The sequence below is a fragment of the Temnothorax longispinosus genome, chromosome 3 (genome assembly GCF_030848805.1).
Source record: "Temnothorax longispinosus isolate EJ_2023e chromosome 3, Tlon_JGU_v1, whole genome shotgun sequence".
Taxonomy (NCBI): Eukaryota; Metazoa; Arthropoda; class Insecta; order Hymenoptera; family Formicidae; genus Temnothorax; species Temnothorax longispinosus.
In genome coordinates, this window is record NC_092360.1 from 22,605,877 (window position 1) to 22,620,139 (window position 14,263).

The 14,263-nt window shown below is 32.3% G+C and overlaps 1 protein-coding gene across 3 annotated transcripts in view; it reads left to right on the forward strand.

Annotated features, from left to right (window-relative positions):
* The first annotated feature begins 45 nt into the window (after positions 1-45).
* Positions 46-14,263, forward strand: part of LOC139810169 (uncharacterized) — a 239,675-nt gene continuing 225,457 nt past the window's right edge. For 2 of the 3 annotated variants that reach the window (XM_071773490.1, XM_071773493.1), the window contains exon 1: positions 46-1,325. The gene's annotated coding sequence lies outside the window, so the exon portion shown is untranslated. The remainder of the gene's footprint in view (positions 1,326-14,263) is intronic. The other variant, XM_071773494.1, reaches the window with a different exon arrangement.

Genomic DNA, 14,263 nt, shown 5'->3' on the forward strand with positions numbered 1-14,263 from the left:
ATAATCAAGGCCGTAATTCACCGAAACTTACGCTGAACGAAAAAGCCGGATCGTGGAAGCTCGGGACTAAGCTAAGTTTCCCTCTCGCATCAATGGCACGTACACAGAAGGGGTAGGCGTGGCACTCTACGTTGGATGCTCGCGCGTGCACCGGACGCGAAGGGATGAGACAAGCGGGTATGAGCAGGAGGTGGAATACGTGCGTATGGGATGCCGCGTGAGTCAGGGAAACGAAGACAAGGATATGAGGACAGAGTTATTTCGCGAGATGAAACGAAACGAACGACGTGTGCGTAAGACGAGGACGATAAAATAATGAAGAAGCAAGAGAAAAGGAAAGAGAGGAGGAAAGAGAGAGACAGAGAGAGGGGGAAAGGGAGGAAAAGCGAGAAGGGTTGAATCTGCACGGGAATGAAATAGCGGATAGAGGGTAGCTGCGAGGAACATTCTTCCTTATCCCGTAAGCGCGAGTGAGAGAAGTAGAGAACGTGCGCCGTGAAGAGAGCGGAGTCTCACGAGAGCGAGGGAGAGCGTGAGAGAGGGAGCGAGAGCCAGATGGAGCAGGACAGAAATGCAGGGCGCGAGACCGCGCGACGCTTTCAGTCACCGCCCGATCCTCGGCGCGCACGGTTTTGGAGCGGGTGTTTCTCTATCGTGGGAAATAGAATCGGCGATTTAAATGGAAGTCTTTTGAGGGATGGGAATCGTGTGATTGGCGTACCGAATGCACGCGTCGGACGAAAGTAGAGCGGCGCGATCGTGCTGGAAAAATCGGCGATCGAAAGGCTGAGTGCGCGAGTATATCGCGATACCGAGACCTCGATGTGAAATTAACTTACAAAAGATGGAATGAGAATCGCAAGAGAGAACTGTGACTAAATTTCGTTACTATGATACAGGTGAAAACGTGCATCGGTTAAATGCAGAAAATATCGAGACCAATCGGAATATAAACGAATGCTCTCATTAATCACGGCGGCGTAAGAATTTTACGAGAACTTATTATCTTTTCTCTACTTTTTTATTTCAATCGTTTTTCATCGAAACGGTATATCGATTCGTCGTCGAAGGCCTACATCGATCATGTAGTCGCGAGGCGGTGTCTCAACTAGCGAGAAACTAAATCAGAAGTCGCGCGGGTGTGTTTCAGAATTAAGTGGTGCGAGTGGAATGACTTTTTTCACTCAGTGATTTTTAATTATTCAGAAACCTTTAGTGCATTCATACATGTGTAATGTGAATACACGGACAAATAACTCCGACTTTATCTGCGGATTTGTCGTAGCGAAATGAAGGTGCATCTCTGCCAGACTAGGAGTAGTTAGGTGAGCAAGATTAAAAAAATATTCTCGTGTTACGTCAGCGGAAGACGCCTTTTTTTAGAGGCCGGGGAAAATAATGCAGAATATTTTTTTATTAGGTTATTACTACATTTTTAACTCGCTTTTTAATTAAGGTGATAAATATAATGTGTGTGTGAAATGTAGCACAAAATTCATATTCATATCTTTAGATGAAAATATCTGACCAATCTAGAATTAATTTTCTTTTAAGACAATAAGACATTGACGTTTTCAATTTTATAATTATTTAGATAATTGAGCTCAATATTGAATTTAACAATTCCTGAGTTAAAAGCAACTCAAAATGAAGAATTCTTACTAAATTAAGTTATATGAATGTTAAAATAAGATTATAGAATTAATTAATTTTGAATACTATATGGAAATGCAAGAAGTTGTTTGTCAATCACGTTTTTAAGAAAAGTTTAATTGTAAATTAGTCAAAGAATTTTATTATGCGAAACAATCACTGAATTTTGAAACGACTATTGTGTAAAAATATAAAATATAATTACACTTGATGATTTATAATTAAAAATTTAGTTCTTGTATTTTCTTTAATTAAATGATACATCTCTTGTAAATTCATGCAATATTATCTGCGTGATTAATAACGTAAAATACTTTTGTCCCCGGCCTCTGTAATAGCATTTAATTAATCCTTTGAACAGTGCATCTGTTTGGCTTTATGTTAATAGCGTTATATTGACAGTTCATATTATTATAGTTACAATTGTTACTGTTATAATCAGAAATTAACAGAGAGAATTATAAAATATAGATTAAGTAAAAATATACTGTTAATCTCTGTCACTAAAATAATGAGATACACGTGTAAACACGCGTGACATATAATAAGTTCAATATTTCATAATTATTTATCATAAATGAGTCGCAACAATCGGCATAAAGTATATCATTTATATTAATAATAACAGTAATAGAATTGAAAAATCAAACTAGCTATAATTAATCTCTTCATTATCAATATATATAGTAAAAATTGTTAAAAATTTATTGTTTCTTTCGATTCTTAGTTTTTAGCTTTCCACATTATTTTGAAAATTATTGAATATATAGAATAATAATATTAAAAATAAAACAATAAATTAAAAAGAAATTAGAAATTATCTACTTTAGACTAATAATTTTCATATTATTTTAGTCAGTTTATATCATTTTTGACAGTACCTACTTATTTATAATTTATTCATGTTATTTGTCTTATTTCAAGCTGGAAAGTTGACAGTGAGTCGAACTAGAAAGTTGAAAGTGATATAACCTTTTTAAATTCTCACGAGACACATTATCGACATATTTCGAAAAGAAATTGTTATAAATATTACGTTAAGAGAGATCGCAACACAACCTTTTATCGATCGTCAAAAACAAATTATATTCAGTTTTAAGTTTCTGTCTGATTTTTGAACATCGCCGGCTGCAGGATAAATAGAAAAGTGCGAGAAGGGTGCCTGAAAGTGGCGATCGACCCACCGGACTGACCGACCGACCAACTGAAGGAGAAAATGCTATTTCGCTAATGGAAAGTCGGATCCACAAATCGGCGGTACCGCGGCGCTCGCTCGCCTCTTTGTCTTTTGGGCCCCGCATACTCCGGTTTTTCAATTTAAAACGACTTCTAAGGAGAACGAGGGTGAGGGGTCGTTCGATCGATATCGAGCGGGCCAAATGGCACCGGTAAATTGGAATTGTTACCGATAACGACGTTGTCAGAGGCAGCCGTGGGTTCGCGTGTCCTTAGAAATCATTCCGCGTAATTCAAGTATAACTTTTACCGAGTACAGATCCTGTAGTAATGAACGTGCGAGGCAATATCAAAATCGGTTTCCTATTCGCGCGAAATCATTGTTGCGAACCTCGGGAAGGTGTCGAAGACTTTAAAGTTCTTACGTGATGGATTTTTTAAAAATAGTTTTCATTATATATATAATCTTGGTTGCTATATTTTGTGCCTAAACTTTGTATAATTGTACTTTTGCAACTCTTGTACTTTATATTATATAATTAAAGTACTCTTACACTTTAATATAATTTCTTAGCTGTAGTTTCTGTTGTGCTTCCAAATGCGATAATATTCATAATTATATTACAACATCATAACCTTCTACAAATTTTATCAAGAATTAAAGCAAGACAATTTTTATTAAAAAATATCAATGATTTTCTATTTATAAAACTAGGAAATCGTGCACTTTTTTTGAAAACATATTCCAGATGAGAAAACATATTTTCCCCAATATGAGAATTCATAATTTATTATAGTATTATACTCATGCAAATCTTTTAATACATTTAATAAACCAATTATTGGATTTAATATTAAATGAAAACTAATTTTCAACAAAATTAGTTATTAAATTATGTATATATTAGAGTGTATAAATACAATTATATATGCAATTTGTACATAAAAACAAGCAAAAAAAGATAATATTGATTCTTTATTTATCAAAGCATAAATAGTGTTTGCTTTTTATACTAACTATGTAAGAGTTTTCAAGATATAACAGAATGTTTGACTTAAAGACATAATTGAAAGTGGTGTGTGTGTATGTGTTATGATTCTTTCTATATAAAAGTTTTCCAATTCATATACATGATGAATTTTTGATTAGCTGTCCAGGCTAAATCAGCCAGAAAGTTCGTCGCAGCGTCAAAGCAAACTCATAAATCCTGTATCATTATTACGACGTTCGTTAAGAAACTTCCGTTTCGGTCTTTAACATCGCCGAGTTGCCGCGCGTTTCCAGTTTCGTCATATCGTACGGTTGATTCAGTGTACTGATCGCGCAGTTTCGCAGTTATGGCAACCGTAACGTCGCTTATTGCGATAAGTTATAACTTTGCCAGCGCATATACATTCGATGTATATACACGCGGAGAAATAAAGAAATTTTCGTAAATTTCGAAATTAACGTACGATAAAACATACCGTCCAAGATTATATGCTCAAAGTGATGAAAGATGTGTTAACGTTAACGTGCGAACCGCGAAAACAGATTAAACTCGTCAAAAAGTTATAACATAAATTGTTCGAAGGATGCTTTATTCGCAAAATACACTTTGCTTGCTTTTTTATAAATTTCATTGAAACCGATGCCGAGAATTACATCGATTAATTTGAATTGTTCTACGAGAGATGCGGTTGTTTTCAGTAAAATACAATTATTAGTTATATTTCACAACTGTAAAATATTAAAACCGCTATCAGAACTGTCGAAAAATTGCAAAATGTTCATTATTAAATACATTGTATGTACAATACATCTTACATAATTTTGACATGAAGTATTAAGTACACAACTTATATGCAAACTGTTCCAGAACTTCTGATTTAAATTTGAATAATTATTTGATAAACTTAAAATATTTTTTAATAAAATTTTTTAGTAAATAATGATTTATTTACTTCAATCAACAAGAATTTCAAGTCGATTTTTTATCATAAATTTAAGATATAACCTTTCTAAAAATTTTTCTTAAAAAATATTTTAAGTTTATCAAATAATTATTCAAATTGAAATCAGAAGTTCTGGATGGTTTGCATATGGAAAATCGCGACATATGCTTATAGATATACATATAAGCACGGATGACAAAATAAAAAGTTAATTTGTGTATTTATTCTTTCTCCTCACTTTAATCATTATATTTTAATAATATTATTAATATGATTATTGGGATAGCTAGAAAGCGCGAGAAATATTTTGATGTTAGTTAGCATGCAGTAAAGACTTTAATTGACCCTATACTGGCTATTATTATGATCGTCACGACAATACGACCATTGGTTTTGGTCAGATTAATCATCAAGGCGTTTTGACCATGGATTTTGGTTCTTATAATCTAAATTTATGTAATTTCGATGCTTATATATGTATACAAGCATTCTCTCTATTTAAATAATTTAATTTATTAAATTATAAAAAATATTACCTCAGCCAGGATTGAAACCTGCACTGAGAGAAATTTTTTGCTGTATTAGCAAATCATTTGTCAGTATAGTGACAGCAAACAGTTGGTTTGCTGCGAGAGCTAATTAATTTAGCAATAGTAGCAAACCTTTTGTTGGCAATAGCAAAAAGCTCTCGCAGCAAATCAAATTTTGTTGTCACTTAAATTTCTCTCAGTATGAAACTTCCCCATTCCATGTAGGGTGTCGTATATACCAATTCGACCACTGAAGCCTTTACTGGCAAGGTAAATACTACTTATTCGTTTTTGATGTTAGATTCGTTATTTTACTTAATGAGAATATCTACTCTGCAACGATGACTGATGCTGCGATATATCAGTGACGTAATAGAAAAGATTCTTTAATTAAGTAAAATTGACGCCACCGAAAGTTCGCGTAAATTGTTGATACGCTCGAAAGTCGAAAGTTCTCACAAATGCTGTCTGTCGATGCGTACTCATTTGCTTAACGCTTGGCATCCAATGATGAAGAGAGCTCAATTATGTAATTGTAACACGGAAAGTGTAACATCCGTGTGTATCATCGAATAAAAACTTACTATACTACACAAGCAAGAAAAAAATCGGTCACTTCGCGTCTGCTTTAATTTATACTTTCTAAATTAATTTCCGGCAGTCAAATGTCTCTGCAATTATTTAGAAATATTAGATTTACAAATGTAGGACATTTCCAAACATGCTTTCTTTATTTCTCTTTAAATAAACAACGTGTACAAAGATTTGTGGTTGCTCGATTCAATAAGATTTTTTAATAATCTCGAAATTTGTGCTTAATAAAAATGTCGGAACTACCGAATCGATAGTTTATGCGATTATTTATACAGCTTTATAAAGCGTATTACAAAATAATAACAAAATTACATGATATATGAGTTATCACTTTATCAGTGTTCTGTAAAAGTAACTTTGAAAATTGAATTAAATATTTTAAAATATTCTATTATAAAAAAATCTCAGGTAGGTAAGTAATATTCTAGTAATCTTTTAACGTAATATTTTAACAGGATGAAAAGTTGAGAGAGCGCTGTTTATTTAAAGTCATCTATTTATAAGTCTTTTCTACGTTATGACATGTTGTCGCGATCGCCGACAGCATGCGTTCGCGCACGACCATGATATAAAATCAGTCAAATAGCGGACTATTATTTTTCTAGCGCATCTCTCGCATGAATGACGTTGATCGCTAGACGCTTGACGATTTTTACCTGTGCTCTAGCGATAATGCTCCGACATAAAACGTGAAAGGTTGACACTTGTGATACAATAAAAGACGTACGTCTGTCCGTTACTCCGACGGGAGATATATTGTTTGGATTTGCAAAAATTATTCCGGGAAAATAGTAACGAATGCCATACTTAAGCAATGATTCGATTGATGCAAAAATATTTTTATTTAATTTATTCCATGGAAAATTATTTCAAGTTTAAAGAATATATATTAATTGTTATGAAGAGAAAATATAAATTTATAAGTATTAAATCAAATCTTCTCTAAATTTAACCCTATCTTGAAATTTTTGACTTCTTGAAAAATAATATAACGTACATTTAATTTTTAAACAAAAGAAATATCTATTTCATTAATTTTATTTTTAAATGTGTGTGAAATATTCATACTTATTTTCTTATTTTCCTTCTAAAGATATACATCAAAATAAGATCTGAAAATATTTTAGCTCTTAATAATATAAAATTAAAAATGTTTTATTAAAATTAAATAAATTAAGAGAGAAAAAAGGGAGGAAGGAAAAAGAAGAGAGAGCGCTATTATTGAAGATTTGATTAATTATATATATATATATATATATATATATATATATATATATAAGATAAAGAGAGAGAGAAATATATGTATATAAAAACACTACCTTTTTAAATACACCCAATTTTAGAAAGACAAACAAATAATAAAACCATATTTTCTAATTAAATTTAAATGACACATTTTAGCAGAAAATTTCAATTTTAAATTGGTACCAAAAATCTATTATTAAAGAATACATATTATATTCGAGGATTACTAAATCTGAACTTTGTAATTATAGATATAGAAATGGATTAAATATTCTAAGCTTTTGTGGTATCGCACACCTATTGTACCACAGCATTGTTAAGTAAATGTCGATGTAATATAATTTCTCGATGAGAAATTTGGGGGAGGAGGTCGGTTTAGAACCGCACAATATTGGAATGGTTTGCAGTTACGCAGGCGTTCTCGAGAAAACAGGGGATTCTCCACTCGTATTATTAGCGATAATTTGTAGCCTCATGATTTATGCGTAAATCCATGCTCAATCGATTATGCGTTACGGTGCAGTAGCGTAAAACACTCGTGAGAATATAATTTTCGATCGAATATCCGCCGTAGCTACGCACATTAATTACCACACTATAATTTTATCGTGTGCGTCCTTGTAATATGCTCACGACGCGCCTATTATTGTTCCATTAACGATGCGACGGCGATCGACCACACATGCGAAATCGATAGCTAATTTAGAGGTGCTCATAGCTGCGAGGTAGTCGACGTTTATTAATTGCGTTTCATTCGTTATCACTATTTTTTTTTCTCCTCGCGTGAGGTATTCTGAATATTGTGATCCCCGAAATGCCCGCAGGAATTGTTCACTCGACAAAACGTTCGATCACAGTATCTTTAAACAAAGATTTACTCTATCTAGAAATATAATATAACATCAAAGATATTTCAAGTTGAATACTAAATAATAGTTGACAAATGATAGTTAAGAGTTAAATTTTAAGAAAAAAAATTGTTTTGTCAAATTTGTCAAAAAATTTATAGGTCTATCATCATTCTGTTTATCATTCGACAAATTATTCGACAAATTTTATTTGCAACGATTATAAATTAGCGCCATATTGTGATATTAATTGATTAACGTTTTGAATAAAAATCATATTTGCAATTTATCAATTTTCAGTAAATACGAATTTACGATTATATTGATAGAATATTGATAGATGTTCACGCTTTATACATTTCGTGGTTACTATTAATTTTACTAATGATGAAGATGGATTGCGTATGAATTCCAAATTGCAGCGACATTTCGGAATTCAACTTCGGACCGAAGTTACCACCGCTGAGAAGGAAAACGAAGTTTCCCCTCCTCCCCTCCCCCCTTTGGCATGAACTATAATTAGTTTATCGAGAACTGTTAGCAGTGCTCGCGCAATTCTCTCTGTAAGCAAGCTGTGCAAAATGTGCCAGGCTTGATCTTGTCCTACTCTTTCAGTGATCCAACACGAATTTCCTAATGTATTAATTTATTACGCGATACTTGATTTATATTGGAAAGTGGAACTTCAACGTTAGCTAATATTATTTCTTGCGGATAAATCTCCAAGAATTTGCTTTTCCAAGTTCTTTAGCGTGCTTAAGTACACTAGGTACTATAATTTCATAACTTGAAATCAAACATCCAGCTGACGAAAATTAAGGTCTTAGTTAGCGAATAGATTTAATAAATTTAATTATTTTAGTTACACTTTTTAACAAACTCACTGTATTTTAAATAAAAAAATTCATTAAATTAAAAAAATTTAATTAAAAACAAATCTGTATATATTATTTCTTTAAAGTTATATTATTGCTAATTGCATTTTTTCCGATCTCTCTCTCTCTCTCTCTCTCTCTCTCTCTCTCATTTCAGAGAAATCTTTATTTTTAAATGATTGTTACAAAGCCGATGCAAATTATTACGCCATCATATTTAGATGTAAATTCATATACTCTACTTCACATTTTTTTCAATTATCCTCTGCCACGCTGCTCCACTATTCGCATCTGTTAAAAAAATTTTTAAAGTAAATTAAAAGTTAAGACTGTTCGTTGTTTAATGATTTCAGCAGAGTGCACTCTCGGGAACATGTTTACCTCGCGTAACTCGCTATACATTCTTGTTATTCATTAGAAACATGTCTTTTCATGATAATCACACCGCGCGGAGATTTCGTTTAGGTTCCCGCTTATTCTTCCATTCGTCGCGGCAATTTGAAGATAGGGGTTTATACATCTAAATAATATTAATTAAATTATTTAGAGATATCTTTCCTCCTTGAAAAACAGAGTAATATCTTGCTTTATGCGACCGAGAGAGTTAGCTATGGCGCAATCAGACCAAAACGCTGCAGGAAATCTAGTTGCCCGTGTCATGTCTTGGATTTATCACCATACCTATATTTCTTACTAGAGAACTATATTATACATCTCCAGCCTTATGCAAAAATGCATCATATAATATGATACTAATACGAAAAAGAAAATTTCTCTTTAAGTTACATCAGTAAAGAGGTCTCTTTTGCTTTTTTTTTATCTAATTTGAAAAAGTGTAACAAAGAAGGCAGAAGTAGAGATGAAGAGAATACATTAATAGCAAAATAAATTAATGGTCAATTTACCACAATAATAATTAATAAACGAGTATTATTATTTATTTGGAGAGTATTTAATACCGTTTAAATACTAGAGAGTATTTAATAATATTCCAATAGATAATAAATATCATATAGTTTTTCTCTTAAAAACTAAGATATTGTAATTTGATCTCTTTATAATGAGTAAGAAATTGGTCAATGTGAATAAGGCAAATAGTAATAATAAAAGTAATAAAGTCACTTATAAGTTCTTGATACATATTAAATATTAACTAATCTTTTAATTAATTTTATTTTATAAACGTCATTTATATTCATAAATTAATTTTACGAAGACATATTATAAGAGACTCTTTTTAAAACATTTTTTAAATATAGAAATAGTGAGCGAAAAAAGTGCTGCTAAAAAAAATTGCTTCGTCGCTTGAGAGAATTTTTAATTTTCATCATATGTGCTCGCGAAGGCTTTTATTAGCGCTACGCTATCTCTTTCACCGTTCTTTTTACCAAAAGTCAGAAGATGATCATTTTTGCCACAGAACTCTTGAAAGACGAATTCTTAAAATTTTAAAGCACGGACGATGTAAAGCGAGGAAAATTTTGTGGCATGTACCTCTCAAGATCAGGCAATGGCATGACACGATCGGCATGTCAAGATTCGCAAGATATAGAGATAGGGATGAGAGAAAAAGGAGTACTTTTAACCGTCACAAAGGTGTAACGGATCGTTGCGGTTACGGCGGTAAGAGAGTAACATGCTGTGCACGGAATGACCCCGAGTTCCTGTTTCAAATCCGGGTCGTTGTGGATATTTGTCACGAAACAAGGAATTCATGACGCAACAGTGGGTGTCCCTATCGCTCGTGAGATTCTGCAACAACTGTCGACATTATCATATTCAAATAGAGAAATCTTTCTTTGTCAAAATTTATAAACAATGTCAGTATACTACAAATAAATTTAAAAAACGGATTTCTTTTCCAAAGCTAGTTTAATCAATTAATGTATCTTGACTTCTTGACTAATATTTTCAAGGTCGGTTAGATTTTATTATATTAGTTTTATATTAATCGCTTAAAGTAAATGTATACTAATGCGTGGACAGTCAATGGACAGTAGTATATAACGTGAATTAACGTTTGGATACTATAACTATAAAGTTTCAAAATACAAGAAAAATATGTTTATCTTTGATTTTAATTCGCATTATACTTATTTAAGGACTAAAATGATAAAGGTGTCCAGACATAGGTACGTGTCTACTGACTGTCCAGGCATTGGTACACTTACCTTAACAGTAATTATTTGCAGGCAACTATTATTTAATTGTCACTATGCGGAAACAATTCATGAAAAAGTTCAAATTTCTCCTCTAATAAATTAAGACTGTTCTAAACGGTTAAAAACGCATTTTTGCGGTCGGATTCGCCTCGCAAGCTTATTTTTCGTGTCCGCCACCGCTATCCCGAAATTACTTCTTGAGTTTGCCCACCACACCGTGCTCGGTATGTTCGCGCATGTGGCGGCTTAAGACGTCGTTCAGTTTGCAATTTTCGTCGCTGTGCTTTTACTGCATGGCCACTGCACCTCGGAGTACTGCAGAATTGCTGAACCAACTAACGAAACTTTGCTCCTTAAGGACTTCCGAGGACTTTTCTTTCATCGACAGCCTTTTCTACCCGCGGAGTCAAGAGGGACTCGCCATTTCCTTTAGAAAATTGTCCGTTATTTCTATTATATGTTTGTCCATTTGTGGAAAAATATTTTACCTTCTACAATTTCTTCGTTAGACTGACAACAAGTTATTTTAAATATACCTTTAATTATATTCAGATAAAATAGTCTAAAATCAAATAGAATATATCTATTTTTCTTTTCTTAAATTATATTTCAGATTATAACAATTCATTCAAAAAGTTTTTCACTAACTTGTTGACTCTAAGTATTTACGTTTTTAAAACATATTACTGCTTATACAATAAAAAAAACATGTAAAATATTAAAAACAGGCAAGTGTTAAATTATTATGTTTTACACATGTCTCTATTGTATATCTTACTGTAATTTTAAGTTTTACTCCGTAAATTTTATTTATGTTATATCTTAAAATAAGAAGACTCATTTATTCATAACTAAGTACATGAAAAGTTCTCTAATTTGATAGAAATATAACATTTTTGTGGAAATGTCTTCAACTGTTTTAACGGATTCTCAACATTCTCGCCACGTCCGCGTTTTAAAATCCACTTCGAAAAGTTTCGGATCCAGTTCGACTATTAGTATCCGTCGGTGAAAGCGTTTCTCGCGCCGTGTTAATTGATACTAAAAGTTACACATTTTGTGTGAGAACTGATACGTTACCGCGAGAAAAGACTTGTCTGTGTAAAAAGCTTTTTTCTTTCGCATTCGATTTGCAATCTGTGTATACAGTTGTCTGAAATATTATATCACTTTTTTTATTTTTAATTAAAAATATCTCTCAGATTTCAGGTTTATTCGCGCCAATATAGGTTTATTAGTTTCGAACTACTCGGTTTTCGTGGAAGTAATAACAAATTATTGTTTAACTATAGCTTTTATCCAAAATCAATTATATGGCGAAAAAAGTTTTTCTATTCACGGCGTACACGCATATTAAAAATAAGACACAAAGTATGCTTTATTTATAAAATAGTGGTATCAGTTAGCAAAAATAAAATTTTCATTTATGCTATTATTCTTATCGTATATGAACATAGTAGATTGCTTTTTTTTTATAAATTTATGAAAAAAGTATAAAATAAAATGTTCGATTTTATATTAAATACTTTTGCGAAATTATCGATTTCTCCTAAATAAAGAAAATTTGTGTCACTATTCTATACTTTAAACGTATACAATATTTGTGTGTATTTCATTATGCACAATATTTGTTATTTCAATTCGCGCAGTTTGCAAACATACACACAAATCGATATTGCTTCTTCCATAATACAATACAAATACAATAACGAACCAAATATTAGTTGGAAAAGCAGTAGTGTAAGATATATAAAAATTTTTAATATTTACGTAATATACTTTATTTTAAGCAAAAGCTGTGGTAATAAGCTTTTAGAAAAATATATATATAAAAACTCTAGTAATAAACTACATGGTCCACGTATATAAAAAAGGAATGTAAATATTTCGTGAGAAGAAAATTTAAAAAATACAAAAGTAACTCTCTAAATCTGAATCAGTGAATCACCGATTCAGATTTAGACAGAAAATTCGCATTTTACAATTTTTTCGATATCGAATTACATGCAATTTTATCCTCTGGTTTACTATATATATAATTTCTAGATAATAGCATATAGTAATATTAACAGTTGGCCCATTTCTAATATAGTTTTAAGCTTTAAGAATAACTCTGGATAACTGATATAAATCGGTTTCAGGATGGTTTAAGAGAAATTTATCCAATTTTACAAATCTTGAAAAGCAGGCAGGTAATGTGAACTTCTCTCTGCTTCACTCTCTTGGCTTCCACTCACTACTCATTTAATATTTACAGTATTTGCAATTCGATTTCATATTATCGCTCGGTGGTACCTTTATTACACTGACATTATCGGAGCCAGCCACTAACTGCAGTCATCGGTAGTTAGAGTCGAACCTCAAACTCCATTAGCCAGTCTAATAATGTTCCCGCAGAGAGAAGCGTTTTTGTCCACGCCGCCAAATGACTGAATCGTCATTGTGGATTATATAGACGGTTGCTCGCGCAATTTTCCGAGAATAATACGACATCGAATTTCGCATCCCGTAAATCGAATGCAAATATTGATCGTCGCGCGGATTTCGATTAGACGCGCACGAGGGACGCGACTTTAACTTCGGCGTCTCACATTTCGCGTTATCCGACCAATTCCCCCCCCCCCCATTAACAAAAGGAACTCTACTCACGGCGCCTTTTGACTCTCCTGAAAGTTGTCGCGCGTTAATATCTCGCGGCGAAAACTTAGTTTTCATTTCCTGACGAGGCTGGAGACCGAGGATGCCCATAACGAGTATACCGCTGTATTTCCGTCTTAAACTTAATTCAGATTATCTGACACCCGTTGCCCGTTGCAAACGCAGATTCTGTCAATTTATAAACGCGCGCGTAGTCGTTGAAATAAAAACGTGAAAATGAGATGCGATAAGCAAGCACTAAGTATATCTCGTTAAACTTGACATTATTGAAGAAAGGAGAAGGCACTTTATGCTAATACTGATAAAACAAACCTTATTATGGAAATAAAAGTTTGAAGATAGATAATGAAATCATGTAATAATTTTTCTACGACTTTTTCTAACATACGACAAATCGCTAGTAATATAAACTTAATAATAAAAGATATAATTTTATATATACAATAAATATTATGTTTCCTTCGCGCATTTGTGCGTGGTATTTACAAGTATGAGGAATATTAGAGAGTGGGATTAATTTTAATAGTCATTTTTAGACAATGTAAAATATTTATATCTAAATTTATAACAAAAAAATACCGAAAAGT